Below are 18704 nucleotides of genomic sequence, written 5' to 3'. Positions count from 1 at the left end.
AAGTGTGCAGTATTACAGAAGGGATTGTGGAAAAAGAGGAGTGGTTGAAAGCTGTAGCAGAAGATTCTGTACTACAGCGAGTATGCGAAGCACTAAAGAATGGATGGAGTTTGAATGTGAAGCGGGATGAGTTTCTGGGAGGCTATTGGAGAGTAAAAGATGAGTTGTCAGTAGTAGATGGGTTTCTCTTGCGAGGTTTAAGATTAGTTGTCCCCTCTGTGTTAGTTGATAGAATTAAGGAGTTAGAGCATGTAAGGCATCAAGGAATGAGTAAAACAAAAGCCAGAATTTGTCTCAATTATTGGTGGCCAAGCATGGACCTAATGATAGAAAGACTAGTCTGAGAATTTCCTCACTGTTGTAACAGTGACAAAGTGTACAAAACTAAAGTACCTCCGATGTGTGTTAGAGAGTTTTCCAGCAGAACATGGGATGTAGTGACGGTTGATATAGTAGGACCGATCAACACAAAGGGTGGGTCCAACTAGCTTCTAGTAATGATAGATCAGGTTCCATGATATTTTTAATCAAGAAGGTTTGCCTAACACAATAGTAACTGATAATGGTCCACAAATTGTCTCTCTAGAGATGAATGAATTTCTAAAGTGCAGAGGTATTGGACACAAAGTGTGTTCCTTGTATGATCCTGAAGGGAATGGTACTGTCGAAAGATTCAATGAAAGTGTTAAGGAATGTGTGCAATTGGAAGTTTCTGAAGGTAGGAGTTGGAAAGAAGCTTTGAAGGAATTTTTGCTTGCCTACAGGTTTACCCCACACACAATGACTGGTGAGGTCCCCTTTGAGGTGTTCAGAGGTCGTAAAGGTAACACCCAGTTAGCTCCTGGTTTGGTATCTTGGGGTAAAAATGACTGTGTTTCCTGGTCCAGGATGAAAGGGGGGAATGGAAGTGAGAACAAATGTGTGGAAAGAAGAAAATAATATTATGATATCAGGAGGGGGTAGTAGATGTTGGAATAACTGTGGGGGATAAAATTCTAGTAAAAAAAATACTGTGTGTAAGAGTGAAAGCAAGTTCATGGGCCCATTTAAAGTCATTAAACTTTTCAGGAATGCAGTCAAAATTAAAGATGGGAGAATATGGAACTTGAATCGAGTTGTGAAGTCAGAAAGAAAGATATGAATATTTTCAGTCATTGGTTCATTTTGCATTATATTTTGTTTTTTGCTTTCTTTTGGTTTTCTTTTGATTTTTACTTATTTTTGTGTTCTATGTTAGATTATGATACAGTGGTTGGGATTTTGTGTTTTAGGTTGTCAATAGTGGTGTGTTCATATTTAATGGGGGGAAGGTGTGTGGTATATGAGATGTATTACATCACACCTAGAATGTAGAATGTAAGGAGGTTTTATTTCCAAGGCTAAAGGCTGGCAGAGCTGTTGCTTTGTGAGTGTGGGTAGGATGCTTTCAATAAAGAATCCAGTAAAATGAACTAATCGACTCTTGGCTTAACTTCTACTGGTGTCCCCTGTAAGTCTCTAGTATATGTACACCAGGGCATAGGTACACCAGGAATTCTGCCACCCATGGGGGCTCATGCAAAGTGTGTCTACAGGCCTGCCATTGCAGCCTGTGTGAAATGGTGACTGTACCTTTCACCCCAGATATAGGGGGTCATAGGCCAACAGGCTGGCGGTCAAAAAAATTGAATTCTGACCCTGGCGGGAACCGCCAACGCAGGCCGCCGCATTAACACTCCGACCGCCACGGCGGTAGAGACAAACAGCGCGGCGGTTACCGCCAACAGGCAGGCGGCAGACAATGTACCGCCCACCCTATCACGACTCACCAATCCGACACCTTTTCCGGGGCGGGAGCCCCGCCGATAAAAACACGGCGGAAACAGACATTTCCAATGGAAAACGCTTACCACGACACACTCCACGCGGAATCGGGACAGCATGGAACCGGAACTCCACATCCTCCCAGCCATTGCCTTCCTGCTCTTCTTCCAGGATCACGAACCTCGCCGCAGACGACAACGGGGAGTACTGCACCTACGACACAGGGGAGGGGGGAGGAGGAAAGCTTACGGGCACAGACATACGCGACACACCCACCCCCACCCTCACCCCCACCGAAATACCTACACACCAATGCAGATTAAAAAGTCAGAGTGACACCCCCAAACCCCCAAAACAAAAATGCAAAGACAAAAGGCAATGATTGTAAAACTAGAACTATATTATAGCAACAATAAAGTATAGCGAACTTAGCAATATATAAAGAATTATTACACATCTAGAACTATATATATACAAGTAGCAAAAGTCCGGCACAGATTTTGCAAAGTTCAAATGTCCGTGGGCCAATGTGCAGCAACACATGGGCAAAGCCCACACACGAGATCGAGTCCATTGGAGAGAACACTGCTGGGGCATCACAAAAATAAAAAACAGGCCCCTCAGGGGGAAGGGAAGGGGGGCCACCTCAGCCACATGAGTCCACGACGCCAGATCCACAAAGGGCCTCCATGCCCACTGTGCCATCCTGGGGAGCGCAAAGCCACAGTCTCTCAAGTCTCTACAGTGGGTGGGTTACCCACTATGCCATCCTGGGGGGTGCAAAGCCACAGTCCATCAGGTGGATTACAGAGTCCACTGGTCATGGAGGAGGCATGGTGGGCAGAGTGCCTCGTGAAGCCCTGCCCGACACAGAAACGGGCCTGCCAATGGGCCAGCGGTGCTTGACAGGAGGGCCCAGCGGAGCGGTGCTTGACAGGAGGGCCCAGCGGAGCGGTGCTTGACAGGAGGGCCCAGCAGAGCGGTGCTTGACAGGAGGGCCCAGCGGAGCGGTGCTTGACAGGAGGGCCCAGCGGAGCGGTGCTTGACAGGAGGGCCCAGCAGAGCGGTGCTTGAGATGAGGGCCCAGCGGAGCGGTGCTTGAGATGAGGGCCCAGCGGAGCGGTGCTTGACAGGAGGGCCCAGCGGAGCGGTGCTTGACAGGAGGGCCCAGCGGAGCGGTGCTTGACAGGAGGGCCCAGCAGAGCGGTGCTTGACAGGAGGGCCCAGCGGAGCGGTGCTTGAGATGAGGGCCCAGCGGAGCTTGACTGGAGGGCCCAGCGGAGCGGTGCTTGAGATGAGGGCCCAGCGGAGCGGTGCTTGAGATGAGGGCCCAGCGGAGCGGTGCTTGACAGGAGGGCCCAGCAGAGCGGTGCTCCTCACGGCGGGCCCTGTTCAGCGGTGCTTCTCACGGCAGGCCCTGTTCAGCGGTGCTCCTCACGGCGGGGCCCTGTTCAGCGGTGCTCCTCACAGCGGGCCCTGTTCAGCGGTGCTTCTCACGGCGGGCCCTGTTCAGCGGTGCCTGTCTTGTGTTTCGAGTGAACCACACCTGGCCAATACTTCCCGCTCAGTCAGCATCGGACCTTTCCGTTGCGGGGCCCTCCTGTGATGGAGTCCTGGGTCTCCTCCGATACCCCCGGAATGGGGCTGGTGGGGCCCTCATGGCCAGGTCGGCTGCTCCCTGCCTTTTGCGCTTTGCTGCCCTTGCCCTCCTTGGCAGACTCTCCGTGGCCCTTGGCTCCCTTACCCGATGTGGCAGGTGACGGTGCAAGGCTACTCTCCTTGGGGGCAGGCGTATCAGGCCTGTCGCGCCTGCCCTTCAGTTTTTTGCTCCTCTTCCCAGGGGGGGGGCTGGCTGTGCCTTTGCTGCTGGACGATGTCCCAGCCCAAGGAAAGGGCGGACTCCAAAAACCAGGCACGACGTTCTTGGGAGTTGCTGGGCTGGTGGTGGCTGAGGTGTTTGTGGAACTCTTACGGGATGGAGGGGGTGGGTCAGGTGAGGAAAAGAGGTCCAGTTTAGAGAGGAATATTTTTTTAGGAGCCATGGGAAGGGTAGCTGGAGTGGGTATGGGAGTGGAGGAAGAGGGTGTGGTTGTAGGAGAGTCAAGTCTGGTGTCTTTGGGTGCAGGTGCTTGGGCTGGAGGCTGACGTGAGGTGGATGGCTGTTGGTTGGGTGCCTGCCTGCGTTTGTGTGGTTTGGAAGCGGGGTTGACAGACACACTGAGAGAGGACACAGGGGACGTGTACATGGCAGTGGGGGTGGTGACTGCACGTGTGCGGACTGGTCTGGAGGGTGTGCTGGTGATGGGTGTAATGGCTGATGGTGGTGTGCCTGCAGGTGTGAGTGGAGACATCACAGGGAGGGAGGAGGGAGACGAGGAGGTGGGGGACACAGAGGAGGTAGTGGCTGTTGGCATGTCTGCATCTGTATGTTGCTTGGGTGAATGCTTGTGTGTTCTGTGGTGCTTATGTCTGGATGAGCTTCCCTTGGGTGTTGAGGTGTGTGCAGGCTGGTCTGTAGGTGTGGATGGGATAGGCAGAGGAACAGGGGAGTGGGACTGGGTGGAGGGAGTTAGAAGAGGGAGGATGGAGACAGGGACAATCGCTGCCGTCAGTGCTGAGGCCAGAGCGTTGAACGATCGCTGCTGGGCAGCCTGACCCAAATGAAGGCCCTCCAGGTATGCATTGCTTTGATGCACCTCCCTCTCCACACCCTGGATGGTATTCAAAAGGGTAGACTGCCCAACAATGATGGTCCTCAGGAGGTCAATGACCTCCTCACTGAGGGCAGCAGGGGTGACTGGGGCAGGGCCTGAGGTGCCTGGGGCGAAGGAGATGGCCGGCTTCCTGGCCGTGCGGGCACGGGCCGAAGGCCGAGGGGCTGCAGGGAGGGCAGAGCTGGTGCGCTGGGTGGCGGCTGTACCTGTAGTATCGGTGGGCACGAATGTTGCCGCCACCGCAAGGGAGCTCCCATCCGAGGACGTGTCGGTGTCACTGACGTCTGCACGGGTCCCTGTGGTGGAGCCCCCCTCGCCCTCCATCTCAGTGGTCATGTCGGAGTCCATTGCATGGCCCTCCGGGGCCATGTGAGATGCAGCTCCCTCTTGCGCCGATGCCACTTCTCCTCCGCCTGATGATGCTAATGCACACATTCACAGAAAAACAAAGAAAATGGGGGGGGGTGGAAAACATAAAGACAAGTTGAGTGCATGCATTGGGGACACCGTTGGCGGAGAGGACAGACACAGAAGCCCCCTGCACTACGCTGCGCACTTGGGGTACACTACTCATTCACTGGGACATGCCCTACAAGCCTATGGGCGACAACTGCCCACACAGAATACACAGGTCCATGAATAGAGTTACTAGGCACCCTAAAGAGGTGGGGGGCGGGGGCACAGGACCATACCTCACGGAGGGGCCTAGCCTACAGAAATCGCCCTGGCCTAGGGATACCCACAGCCCTCCTCCCCCACCCAGGCACCTCCACTGCGCGCAAAATAGCTGAATGTGCTGGTACTCACCCCCTTGTGTCTGCTGTGATGTCCTCAAGCGCCCATCTAAATCGGGGTAGGCCACCGCCAGGATCCGGGACATCAGGGGGGTCAAGGTACGACTGGCACCCCTCCTAGGTTGGGAGGCCATCCCCAGCAGAGCCTCGGCGGTCTTCCTGCTCCCGCGGCGAATGTCCTCCCACCTCTTGCGGCAGTGGGTGCCCCGTCTGTTGTGGACCCCCAGGGCCCGGACGTCCTTGGGGATGGCACGCCAAATGTCGATCTTCTGATGGGCGCTGACCTATGTGACATGTACAGGGGGGGAAGAGAAACATCATCACTTTTCTGCATGCTCGATGTGAGTGGCCCCCCCTCCCCAAACTTGCCATGTGGCACATGCTCTCATCTGTCGTGCCATGCATTCGTCATTCGCTGCCCTCCCCTCCATCGTACATCCTCCCCACTCATCACAGGCATTGCCCACTATGCATTGCCCCCCGTGTACTCACCTGTTGGTCTGGAGGACCGTAGAGTAGCACATACTGGGGGAGGACCCCATCCACGAGCTTCTCCAACTCTTCCGAACTGAAGGCGGGGGCCCTTTCCCCAGTCGCAGCAGCCATTGTCACTTCCAGACCGAGGTCACAGCAGCACTTGCAGTATAGGTCCTCTCCTGTGGATGCTCAGGTCTTGTGTGATTAAGCATAGAGAAAATGGCGGTTACGGCCGCGGCGGTGCGTACCGCGACCGCCGGCGCTCATCGCCATTGGCTCCTGAAACCCATAGGGTTCAATGTTGTCCAATGCGGCTTTGCGCCGCGGACTGCGACCGCCTACCGCCACGGTGTGCCACGCCAGCGCAATGACCTCACTTCACATTGTCACACTTCACCGGTCAGGCAGCCGCCATTTCAAGGGCCCACATGGCTTAATTCCTACTGCGTCACACATGGCTAGGCCTTGCACCGACAATCATACTAGCCATTCAATCCAGAGAGATTTGTGTACTGTGCATGCTGTGGGCACTTACCTGTGGGTTGATTGACTCTGTGCTCCATGTTGTCCTTCCTAGGCACCGTCCGCTGGGACTTGCGAGGAGACGGAGGAATGTTCCCGTGTACAGACCGCTGGTGGACCTGTCGACAATGGAAGAACGACATGTCATACTCACCTACAGACTCAACCGTGCCACTATACAGGAACTGTGTGCCCAGCTGGAGCCAGACCTGATGTCACCCATCCGCCAACCCACAGGGATTCCGCCTCTAGTGCAGGTGCTGTTAGTACTGCATTTTTTGGCCAGTGGATCATTTCAAACTACAGTGGCCATTTCATCTGGGATGTCTCAGCCTATGTTTTCAAAGGTATTGTCCAGAGTGTTGTCTGCCCTGATGAAATACATGCGGAGCTACATCATATTCCCTGAGGTGGGTGACTTGCCTGCAGTGAAGGGTGATTTCTATGTCCTTGGACACATTCCCAATATCATTGGTGCCATTGATGGTACCCATGTGGCTTTGGTCCCCCCAAAAGACAATGAACAGGTGTACAGGAACCGAAAAAGTTATCATTCGATGAATGTCCAGGTGGTCTGTTTGGCTGACCAGTACATCTCCCATTTAAATGCCAAGTTCCCAGGGTCAGTGCATGACGCGTACGTCATCAGAAATAGCAGCATACCTTATGTGATGGAACAGCTACAGAGACACCGTGTGTGGCTAATTGGTGACTCGGGTTACCCCAACCTGCCTTGGCTATTGACCCCAGTGAGGAATCCCAGGACCAGGGCAGAGGAACGGTACAATGAGGCCCATGGGCGTACTAGGAGGGTGATCGAGCGGACCTTCGGCCTCCTGAAGGCCAGGTTTAGGTGCCTGCATATGACTGGTGGATCCCTAATGTACTCACCAAAGAAGGTGTGTCATATCATCGCGGCCTGCTGCATGCTTCACAACCTGGCTTTGCGACACCAGGTGCCTTTCCTGCAGGAGGATGGTCCAGATAGTGGTGTTGTGGCCGTTGTGGAGCCTGCGGACAGTGAAGAAGAGGAAGACGAAGAGGACGACACAGACAACAGGGACAGAGTGATACTGCAGTATTTCCAGTAACACACAGGTAAGAATCTACTCCTGCATTGTATTATATCTGTAACTGTACTGGCTCTCTACTGTCTGACCTTTCACCCCAATGTATGGTAACTTAGTTGTGTATTTCACTTCCTATTTCAGTGATCTGGTCCCCACGGAGTGCCCTCTGGTTTATTTTCCCATGGACTACCGCTGTGTGACACTGGTATGTTGTCATCACAATGTAATTAGAAATTTTTGGTTGGTTATCTCGAATACATTTGGATTAAAATAAATAGATAGCATACTCCAGATGGTTTTTGTGCAATAATTGTGTTTATTGAAGTTGAAAAATAGGTGTATAGTTCAAAAAGGGTGATGGGTGATGGTGGAGGCATGTCCATGGCAGAGTCCAGACTCTCGTTCGCACAGGTGCATTGTCCATATGCCTGTGGAAGGTGGAGCAGGGGCAGTTCAAGGTTGGACAGGGTGAACAAGTGGGACAGTGGGATGACATCCGGGGGGATCCGTGCATGGCGGGGGTCTTGACATCCTACTCTGTCTTCTTCCTAGATCCCAGGCCTTTCTTGCAGGGTGGTTCTTGTTCTGCAGGGGGTGGGGTCCGGGTGGGCCGTTGCTGTTGTGTCGGGGCATCCTGACCACTAGCGCCGGCGGAGGTGGTGGGCTGTTCTTCCTCCATGCTAGTGGCAGGGGCCCTTTGGGGGGCCACATGGTCCCGCAATGTGGTGACAATCTGGTTGAGTGCCAACACCATTGTACCCATTGCAGAACTGATGCTGCGCAGTTCCTCTCTAAACCCCATGTACTGTTCCTCCTGCATGGCCTGGATCTCCTGGAACCTGGCCAGGACCGTCGCAATCGTCTCTTGGGAGTGGTGGTACGCTCCCATGATGGTGGTGAGGGCCTCTTGGACAGTGGGTTCCCTAGGCCTGTCCTCCCTCTGTCGCACAGCAGCCCTCCCAGTTCCCCTTTGTTCCTGGGCCTCTGTCCCCTGGACGGTGTGCCCACTACCACTGCCCCCAGGTCCCTGTTGTTGTTGGGGTGGTGGGTTACCCTGGGTGCCCTGTACTGGTAGACACACCGCTGCTTGACCTGTCCTGAAGACAGAGGCATGGGCCCGCTGGGTGGGTGCTGTGCTGGTGTTTCCAGAGGGGGGTAGGTCTGCTGTGGCCTGTGGCTGCCTGAGGGTAACCGACTGTCCAGAGGTCCCCGATGGTCCGGGCTGGTCATCAGGTTCTAGGTCGACAGAGCTGATGTCATCACTGGGGGCCTGTTCTGGGGGTGGAATGGACAATTCTGGACTCTCCTGGCCGGTGTGTTGGCGTTCGGGCCCTGCAGGGGTAAAAGAGTATGGTTATTGCTTCTGTGTGTGCCATGGCGTGCGATTTGTGGGTGCCCTTGTCCCCCAGTGCTGGCATTCCCTTGTGGGAGGAGTTGTGAGGGTGGTTTGTGGGGGGGAATGGGTATGTGCAGTGGTCATGCATAGGTGATGGGTGTCCATGGTTTGTGTTGGCATTCAGGGCTTGGTGTTGGGTTGGGTGGGTTGTGCTGGTGAGACATTAACAGGGAGGATGTGTGCTGGGGGGTTGGGGTGAGGGTGGGGGTGTGGGTTGGCATGCTGGTGGTTGGGGGGGATGAAGTAGTTGAGATTAGACTTACCAGAGTCCATTCCTCCACCTACTCCAGCGAGGCCCTCAGGATGCAGGATGTTCAAGACCTCTTGCTCCCATGCTGTAAATTCGGGTGGAGTGGGGGGGGGGGGGCGCCGCCAGTCTTCTGCACAGCGATGTTGTGTCTTGACACCATCGTCCGCACCTTCCCCCGTAGGTCGTTCCAGCGTTTTCGGATGTCTTCCCGATTTCTGGGATGCTGTCCCACAGCGTTGACCCTGTCGACGATCCTTTGCCATAGCTCCGCCTTCCTGGCTATTGTGGTGTGCTGCACCTGTGTGCCGAAGAGCTGGGGCTCTACCCTAATTATTTCCTCCACCATGACCCTGAGTTCTTGGTCCGAGAACCTGGGGTGTCTTTGGGGTGCCATGGGGTGGTGTGGATGAGGTGTGGGGTGGTGTTTGTGGTGATGAGTGTGGTGGTGTGTGGTGTTTTGTGCGTAGATGTGGTGTGGGTGATGATGTTGGGTTCCTGTGTGTGTTGTGGTTTGCGTTCCCTGTGCTCTCTCTCTGTGTATTGCGCCTTGTCTCTGAATTTCGATTTGTGGGGGTTTGAGGATGATGTGGGTGTGTGTTTTATATTGTAATCGGTGTGTGGGAGTGGTGTTTGTTTGTGTATCAGGTGTGTGTATTTCGTATTGTCCAATGTGGTTAGGTTTTGTAAAGGTGTGTGTATTTTGAGCACGGCGGTGTGTACCGCCAAGGGAATACCGCGGTTGAAAGACCGCCGGGTGGATTCGTGGGTCGGAATGGCATGGGCGTATTTCTGTTGGCGTGACGGTGGAGGTTTGGTCATCTCCAGTTTATCGCTGACCGCTGATGTGGCGGCCTTCAGTGGAGGTCGGGTTTTTGGCGGTTTGGCAGTTGTGGGTCAGAATGACCGTGGCGGTTTACCGCGGCGGTGTTATGGCGGACTTCTGGCTGGCGGTAAGCGACTTTTACCGCCGAGGTCAGAATGACCCCCATAATGTTTACCTTATATCGATGTCACTGTACAACCCTATAAGTCACTCCTAGGGTAGGCCCTCCAGTCCAAGGGCAGGGTGCACGGTTCTAAGTGTGAAGGTACCTCTGCAGAAGCAGAGGCATCCCTACAAACTCCAGACTCCATTTTCTGGGCTTTGTAAGTGCGGGGACACCATTGTAAGGTATGTAGTGAACACTGCTCATTACAAGATGTCCAACTGCATTATGGTTTCTCTGAACCTATGCATGATCGGTATCAAACATGTCAGAATCATGCAACTACACCGGTTCCAATGCAGGTTGCATGATACAATGTACTCTGGGGGTTCCTTGGAGGACCCCCATGTCTACCTGTGCAGCCTTGCAGAGTCTGCATGCAAGCCAGTGTTGCATCCAACCGCAGACACTGTTCTGCCCTCCTGCTGCTGGGCTTAACTCGGGCAGGGGAAGGCAGAACAAATGATTTCCTTTGAGAAGAGGTGCTACTCCTTCTCCTTTAGAAATAGGTGTTTGTGGGATAGAGTGGGGGTGCTCCTGAGCACCACCAGATGTCTTTGAATGGCATATTTGGTGCCCTTCTCCCCAGAACACTTTCTTCCAGTTCAGGAGCCCTCAGGCACTCGTTCTGGTGCGAAACACACAAATGACAGGGGAGTAACCTCCCCATTCAGCTCAGCCCCTAGGGAAGTGCCTAAAGCCCTGGCAGGTGGCCACTTGATTCTGCCATCTTGGAAACAGGATGGGCAGAGGCCCGAGCCCTAGCAGCTGCCTAGTCAGTCCAGCTGAGTAACATCCCTGACCCCCCTGATAGGTCGGTCTCTGCAGTAGTTGTCCAACCCTTTCTGGTGTTAATTATGGGCTCCCCTGAGGGTGGGGCCCTAGATTCGTCTTCAAGACTTCTTCTGTGACCTGGACACATGATTCTGCTGCTGGACTTTGCCGGGAACCAAGACAAGACTGCATCTGGTAGGAGGGCTCTTACTACAACTTTGTCCCTGAGCACTGCAAGGACTCGGCAACTTCCATGGCAATGCATCCACCAGAGTCATAAGGAGTCTGTCTGCACAAAGGACATCCAGAAGGAATCTTCCGTGGAGTGAAGGAGTCACTCCCCTGCAACCGAAGGCACCTTGACGCCTACGACTTGTTTATGGATCCTGCTGTGCCACGGATTCTTCAAGGCTCTGCAACACAGGTGGTGGTTCTGTGGCTCTCCAGAGGTCTGACCTATCTTTTTTGCAACTGGGAAGACGGTGCCTGCTGGGATGAAACCCCTGTTCACTGCATCTTTTATCGTCACAAAGGCTTGTTGGTACTTCAGCTCAAAGAACTGCAGCTCGAGGCCCCAGCCTCAAGCATCACACAGCTCCAAGACCAACGGCTTCCCTTCAACCCCTACAATGCGGGCATCCATCTTTTTTGTGCTGCTGAGGCCTCTTCGCAACTCCCTTAGCTTTCTGCCAGAGGGCCCTTCTGGGGTCTCCATCAATTCTTGCTGGTTTTCCTTACTTCCTCACTGCTGAGGGCTGGTCATAACTTACCTGTAAAGGTTAAGTCCCTCTGACCTTGCTGGTCCCCACTACTGCAACTCTTTTTGCAAACACCCCTTTTGGATTTGCCAAGGCTTGTTGGTGGTCCTGCTGACCACTAACCCCTCTGCATTCAACAACTGGCACAGGAAAGCTTGTGGGTGACTCCTGGGATCCTTCTGCATCACCTGGATGCCGCTGCTGCATCTTCAAGACAACCATCACACAGAAAAAGCATCTGCGAGAAGGGTGGGCATTGCCCTCCTGAACTCTCTGAGTGTCTCCTCGTGGTCTGGACTCTGTCCCCTCTCTTCACAGGTGATCCTTGTCTGGAATTCATGCCTAGGTTCCACCGACCTGGTCCACCGGTCACTGTAGCAGCTGGACAGCTGAGGTCCCTATTGACTTTAACAGGAGGTTCTGATACAACTTCACTTCTATACACCTGGCCTCCCTGGTGTAGATACTCCACTTCTCTGGGTATCCACAGGTGGGGGCACTCTTGAACCTTCCTTGTTCCAACGGGTTTCCTCAGAGTCCTCTGGGAAGGGTTAGTTTCCAACCTTTTCCTAACTGCAACTTATCCAATGTTATTCTATTGAACACCCGACACTAGGTAACACCTCTGCACATGGGCTCCTGGGGAATACCCGCTACTTACCTCTGGTGTTTTAGTACTCCCCAGTCTTTAGGGTACTTGTGTGTTAGTCTTGGTTAACTGTGCCTTTACTTACCTATATTTTTAGGATATGGTTTGACCCCCTCTCCATAGGGGCCCATGCTATTATATGCTTGTACCTATCTGTTCTGAAGTATATTTTTACGTATTTATATCTCCAGTTAGGAGATATACCAACGTTAACTTAGTGCCTGCGAGTGTGAATACATAATACTTGGTGCTGTTCCTTCTTGTCTGTAAACCATTGACTGACTTTACACCCTCTTTGTTAAGCCTTAGCTGCTCTCCACAGCTAAACCTCGAAAGCTTTGGTTAGTAGAAACCTCTAATACTATGACTAAGGGTTGCCTGGACTCAGTGCAGAGTGTCTCATCTATAGGTGTACACCATATACTGAGCCAGCATCATACAGGTAATATCAGCCTTAGTAGATATAGGTCACTCCAACTGCCAGCACTTCTCATTGGGAGGTAAAATCAGAATCATAGAATAACTTTATTTCGTTCATTGACCATAAAAGTCACAGTTAAAAAAAATACAATGCTTAAGCCCAGTTGCTAATACAATTAATAGGCAGAAAAGTTTAAAATGCAATGTGGGTTCGCTAAAATAACAACATAACAGTCGCTTTAAAAATGTTTAAACCGTAGGTTAAAATAATAATTAAAAACAACCACGTGGTAACTTTAAAATATCCTCAACATTAGAATAACACAATGAATATACCTAAGTGCTAGAATAAGGTGCTCTATGTAAAACAATGCATACTCCATACCCTAAACTACAAAGCTGTAACAATAAAAGGTTAGACTCAGCCAGTAGGGGATCGATACAAGATAACTTTACGCTGATTTGACCAAACACTCTCTTGGCAGTCAGCAATCAAGAATACAACAGTTAGTGAGGTGTCAGCCCTGCAAATTCACAGTGCTACCCTAAGTCGGCACACACCCAATAAGCAAAGTAGGGGGACTATTCAGCGCTAACACTGCTTTGAGTAGAGGGGACAAAAGAACAGCAAATGGTTGTCAGCTTCCTCACTCCCTTTGCATGCTGGACAAAGTTTGTTGCCCCCCAAACCATTTTTCCTTTTGAAAGTAAATGAGGCCAAGGGAAGAGTGCCCAATCTGAACGTTAAATAAAGGGATTTAGTGAAAGGTGGGTCAATTGGATCCATATAGGCTTCAAAAGCTGGGAAGGGCTTAAACCCTAAAAAGTGATCGCTTTAGTGCCCCGGGTCCTCATTTTCCCAGTAAAGGGACTTCAACTTTTTGACAGAAGATGAGGTAATGGCTGATGCATCTACCCAAAATACCTGCAGCTCTAGGAAGTGAAGGGCCTGCTTGATGTAACTTAGCCATGGTAATAAAGCCCCTCTTTTTGCCTGCGTCAGCTATCTCTCAAGTCTACCCTATAATATGACAGCTTGGGAACAGAGCAGACACAGAACCAGTAAAGAAGAGGTTTGATCCGTGCAAGGGAATAATGGAGCAGATACCTAAATCTCGCTTAAAAATCAAGAGGGTATTAAGGGCAAGCCTCAAGAATTTATTTTCAGCTGTACAAAACGCATCCATAATATTATGCCCCCACAATGCTGCGCCATAGACAGCAGCTGCTACTGCCTTGGCTCTCCAGATTTCTGGAAGTGGGGAAATTGGGTGGAAGGAAGTTCTGTCAACAAATATTAGGATAGTAGCTGCCCTGTGGTTTAGTGTGAGCGTGCTCTTGGAAACTCGGCTGACCCAGGTGTTAGAAGTGGTTAGCTGGATTCCAAGATAATTATGATGTCATACAGCGGCCAGGAAACCCTAGATCTTTAAGGGTGGACCAACGTTCAGTCCTTGGGACCATATCAAAAGCTGCCTTGAGGTCAATGAAAGTGATGTATAAACTACCCTTGATTATATCAACCTCCTTCCATCTTACGAGCTATAGCAAAAAGGCTCAATCAATCATGCTGGTTCTTGCGCAGAACCCAGCCTGGAATTGAGACAAAATCTTGCTGTCATTGATCCAGGCTAGCAGACGGTTCAGAACCTACTTACAAAATATATTTTGGGTGGAGTTGATGAGACTAATGGAGTGATAATTAGCTGGAGCACACTTGGGCCCCTTCTTGTGAATGGGAATAATTTCTGCACCTGCCTTTATTGCATTGTCCATACGATTAAAATAGGGTGCCTAAACAGTTGGCTCTGAGATAAATAAGTCAGCCGGGATCCTATCCAATTCTGGGGCCTTACCAGACTCCTAAGAACAAATACCCACATAGGTTTCTCCCAAGGTGAAAAAGACCTGCACATCTCCTAGGTCTTGGCCTGATAAAATTGTGCATTAAGGAAGAAACAGTTATTCTATTAGCCAGATCCGTAGGATGTGAAGGGGAAGGAACCCCAGGACACCATCAAGGGAGTGGAAGTGCTTAACGCCGTCATGCGGGAAAATCTTTACTTCGGGCCTGGATCTAGAGGTCTTGGCCGCGTGAGAAATTATGTGCCAGAAGGCACGATGGTCCCCTGATCTTATCATGGTTAAGATATCTGACCAGATGGAAGTGTCCCACATGGGTTGCACATTCTTTAAAGTAAGTTTGTAGGAAGCCCTTGCAGACCGAATATCTGCAGGGAAGCATGCTTTTAGGGTACTATTTAGAAGACCTTTGCTTCCGTACACTCCCCCCGAGGCTCTACCAGCACAAGATTTATGAGCTGGAATATGAAAGGTCTTATAGCCTTGTCTATATGAGAGGGTGACCTCCCACGTTTCCTGAAACATAATAATAGTTGTATGTCAGGTACGTGGAATGTACATTGTCTATTTTAAATTTTACATTTCGGGACATCGCTCCATTGTTGTTACTGAAGTGTGCCTCCATGAGTAAAAAGTGAAAAATCACACAAAGGCCTCAACATCCCATTACTCAAAAATGTTATTTTCTTCAAGTGTCGCCATCTGGAGCTGGAGACAGATCTGAGATACAATACAGACATTTATTGTCTTTTTATATTGTAATTCATATTAGAACGAATACCCATAGCCAGTGGACCACTGTTTGCAACTAAAGACACCTCCACTACAGGCCAGGATCAAGCCTTCAGTGAGGACACCACTCCTGCAAGTCCAGATGGTGAGGGGATGCCTGGTTCATCTGGTCTGTCTGAGCAGACAGCCCCAGTGAGACTCACTCGGCCCACAACAACATCTCCCTCACCAGCTGCTACAACAACTACGCATAGGGATACCTCTATTTCTTGTGACAGAGGATCACAACTCGCATCTTGTGGGCCCCCGTCCTGGCCTCTGAGGAGCAACCACCACCACCTCCAGTTGTGCCAGGACCCAGTGGGATGGGCCACACTGCCTCAAGGGCACAGGGTAGTAGGAGTAGGCTTTGTGGAAGGGAATAAGTGGGCCAGGAAAGTGAGGTCACTGGCATCACTGTCTCCCAGACCACCAACGACTGAGTATTAGAAGCAATACAACAGTCCTAGGACATGATGGGCCAGGTCCTAACAGAGATCCGGGACCTTAAGCAGGTACAGATGGAGCATTTTCAAGAGCTCCAGAATCACAACTCCAATTTGTGCTCCTTGACTGGGGTGATGTTTGACATTTACCACCACATGTGCAAGGCCTTTCCTGTACAATCTACCCCTGTCTGTGGTCCTTCTACAACAGGACAAAATACACCTTCTGCAACCATAGAGAGGGAGGCCCTGCCACAGGAGGAACCTGATCCACCCACCCAAGTCCCTGCACCTGTTCCTCCCCCGCCCTTACCCCCTACAACCCCCAGGAAGGGGGCGTTCATCTGGAACACCAGGAGAGAATGGAAAGACCTCAAACACCACTTCAAAGAGACGACAAACCTAATTTCCTCAAGTGTATGTCTACAGTTCACTCTCTGGATTATTCCATGGACACATTTACCTTTTCTGAGGAGAGAAGTATTTTGTACTTTGGACTCCAAAAAATGTGTGCTCAACAAGTACAGTTTCATCTACAATGATGGACTTTATTCTGGTTTTACAGCTATTGCACTCATCTTTTTGTTCAAAATAAATGCCCATATAACAAAGTGAAAGACTGCTGTTCTATTTATTGTGGTAACTACTTTTCTATGTCTTCTGTACACCATAATTTTTTAAATCTGTCTAACAATATGATACTCAAACAAATAAGTGATACCAACTAGGTAATGTGTTTCCCATGTTAAAAAAAGATAGAAAAAGAAACAATGACATCTGAATGTTATGGTGTCAAACATTTCTAGGTAACAAGTTTGTGACACTATCAAATATGCATTTCACAAATGGCTCCGGCTCCCGGAAAGAGGAGGAGGCTCAAAGTCGGCCATGGCTTCGGTTCCGCTGAACTCTGCCTGGAACGTCGCTGTTCCCAATTCACCATATCAGTCGACGGGCGGGGCGAAGTCCACTTGGACTTTTTCTTCTTCTTGTGCCTCTTCCCCGAGTGCCCAGAAAACCTCGAGTGTGAACAAGAGGACTTGGGGCTCCTGGAGCAGCCCCGCGACGTCCTCCTCGATCGGGATCGTGACCTCCTAGGAGTCGCGCCAACCAACGTCAACTGCCGGGCCTCCATGAGCTTCAGAGACCGCTCTCAAAGCTTTCGGGGCCATGGCCTGGCAGTCGGAACACAGTTTCGAGTTGTGGTCTCGGTCTAGGCACCAGAGACATACCTGATGGGGGTCTGTCACCGACATAGCGCAATGGCAGGTGCCACATGGCTTGAACCCCGTCTTCCTCAATGTCATCCTGCACAGACTTCAAAAAGACTCGACAAAAGGTTGAAAAAGGTGTGTCCAAAAAGACAGAGGGTAGCTCGATTCTGGATCTGTGCTTATAGGCGACCGTGACTTCACAGACTGCTCCAACGATGCCGATGACACCACGTGGATCTGAACGAAGCCACCCAACAGCGTGTGCAGGGTACTGCTCAGCAAAAATTCTGGGTTCCATGCTGACGCCAGCAAATTCTAAAGGTAAGTAACCTGCAGCTTGAAGTGTCTATCAGATTCTAGTTGCAGGTTCCTCCCCTTTTCCAAATGTCTCCAAGCATCAAACTGGATCTAGAAACTTTCAGTAGTACGTATGCATGCTGCAAGGTGGAGCCATGCAGCTCTGCACCGATGTCTTTCTGCTCCAGAAATCACATGCAGGCCTATAGAGTACTAGGGACAGAACATGTTTTTGCCAGTGGATAACATTGTCGATACAGATGTGGTCTATGAAAATAAGAAGAAATAAAAAAAAAAAAATTGAATACTTTTTGTGGTGACTGTATGACCAGAGTTTGTGTAAGTTTTAAGAATTTGGTTTACTTCAAATGATTGGACCCATATACCTGTTAATTAAGACGTGTATAACCAGCCTTTTATTTTGTGGTTCGAGAAAAGCTGGTGATAGCAGTCAGCATGCAGGAGTGGTAGTGGTTGCACCTGCAGTGGCTTAGGTTGCAGATAGGGGTGGAGGGAGTGCTTGCGTGGCATCAGAAGCCTGCAATGTCCTGCTCCTGGGTCATCATGGACAATGGAGCAGGGCTGGTACAAGCCAAGTTTGCCTCAATCTGATCAACGTCACCTTCAAAAGGGGGGGGAGAGGTGAAGTTAATTAATGTAATTACAGTTACACACCAATACTGACATGATGCTATAATGTAACTAAGATGTTTTACATGGACACCTGGTTTGCTATCAAGAAAACAGTGACCAATGATGGTCTTAAACAGGGATGTGCGTTGACTCCTTTGTTATTTAATTTGTATACTACTGACTTTTCGCTTGTTCATTCTAGTTTTACCCTTTCCTCGCCTAAATTTTAACCCAGCTGCAAGCCTTTAATAAGCGGATGATATTGCATTGTTAAGTACGAACACGGTTTGCTAAAAAAAATATTTACTGCCTTTGCTGCTTTTATTAAAATAAATATTATTGAGATAAACATGAAAAAGACTGAAGTCCTGATGTTTGGAACGTGTTCAAAAAGCCTGTGGCATGTTATTTAGATGAGAAGTTGGACACCATACCTCAATACATCTGCTTAGGTATTACCTTGGATAATCGGGGCATCTTTATGACTCACTTGCAAGCAGTAAAATCGAAGTCTTTACTAACATAGGGATTAAACAACCTTAGCGCGAATGACGCAAAGTTGGGCACTATACAAGTTTCAATTAATAAACAGCTGTATAGAGTACCTAATAATTCTATGCAAGCTCAGGTGCACCTAGAGTTTGGTCTGGGGCCCTAACAATTAGCTCGGCAAGGTGCATTTATTAAAACCTGAAAGAAGATGACATATGCCTCAAGGAATACAGTAAATTATCACTTATGATGACGCAGAAAAAGAGGGTCCAACATATACTCATGCATATCACGTAATCAAAAGCGCATAATGTAGTGTGATTTTAGTAAAGAAAATAATGTACGAGGGAAATTGTGCCCTCGGGGTAGTTCGCC

Source organism: Pleurodeles waltl, chromosome 9 (assembly GCF_031143425.1).
Source record: "Pleurodeles waltl isolate 20211129_DDA chromosome 9, aPleWal1.hap1.20221129, whole genome shotgun sequence".
NCBI lineage: Eukaryota > Metazoa > Chordata > Amphibia > Caudata > Salamandridae > Pleurodeles > Pleurodeles waltl.
This window is presented reverse-complemented; position numbering follows the sequence as displayed.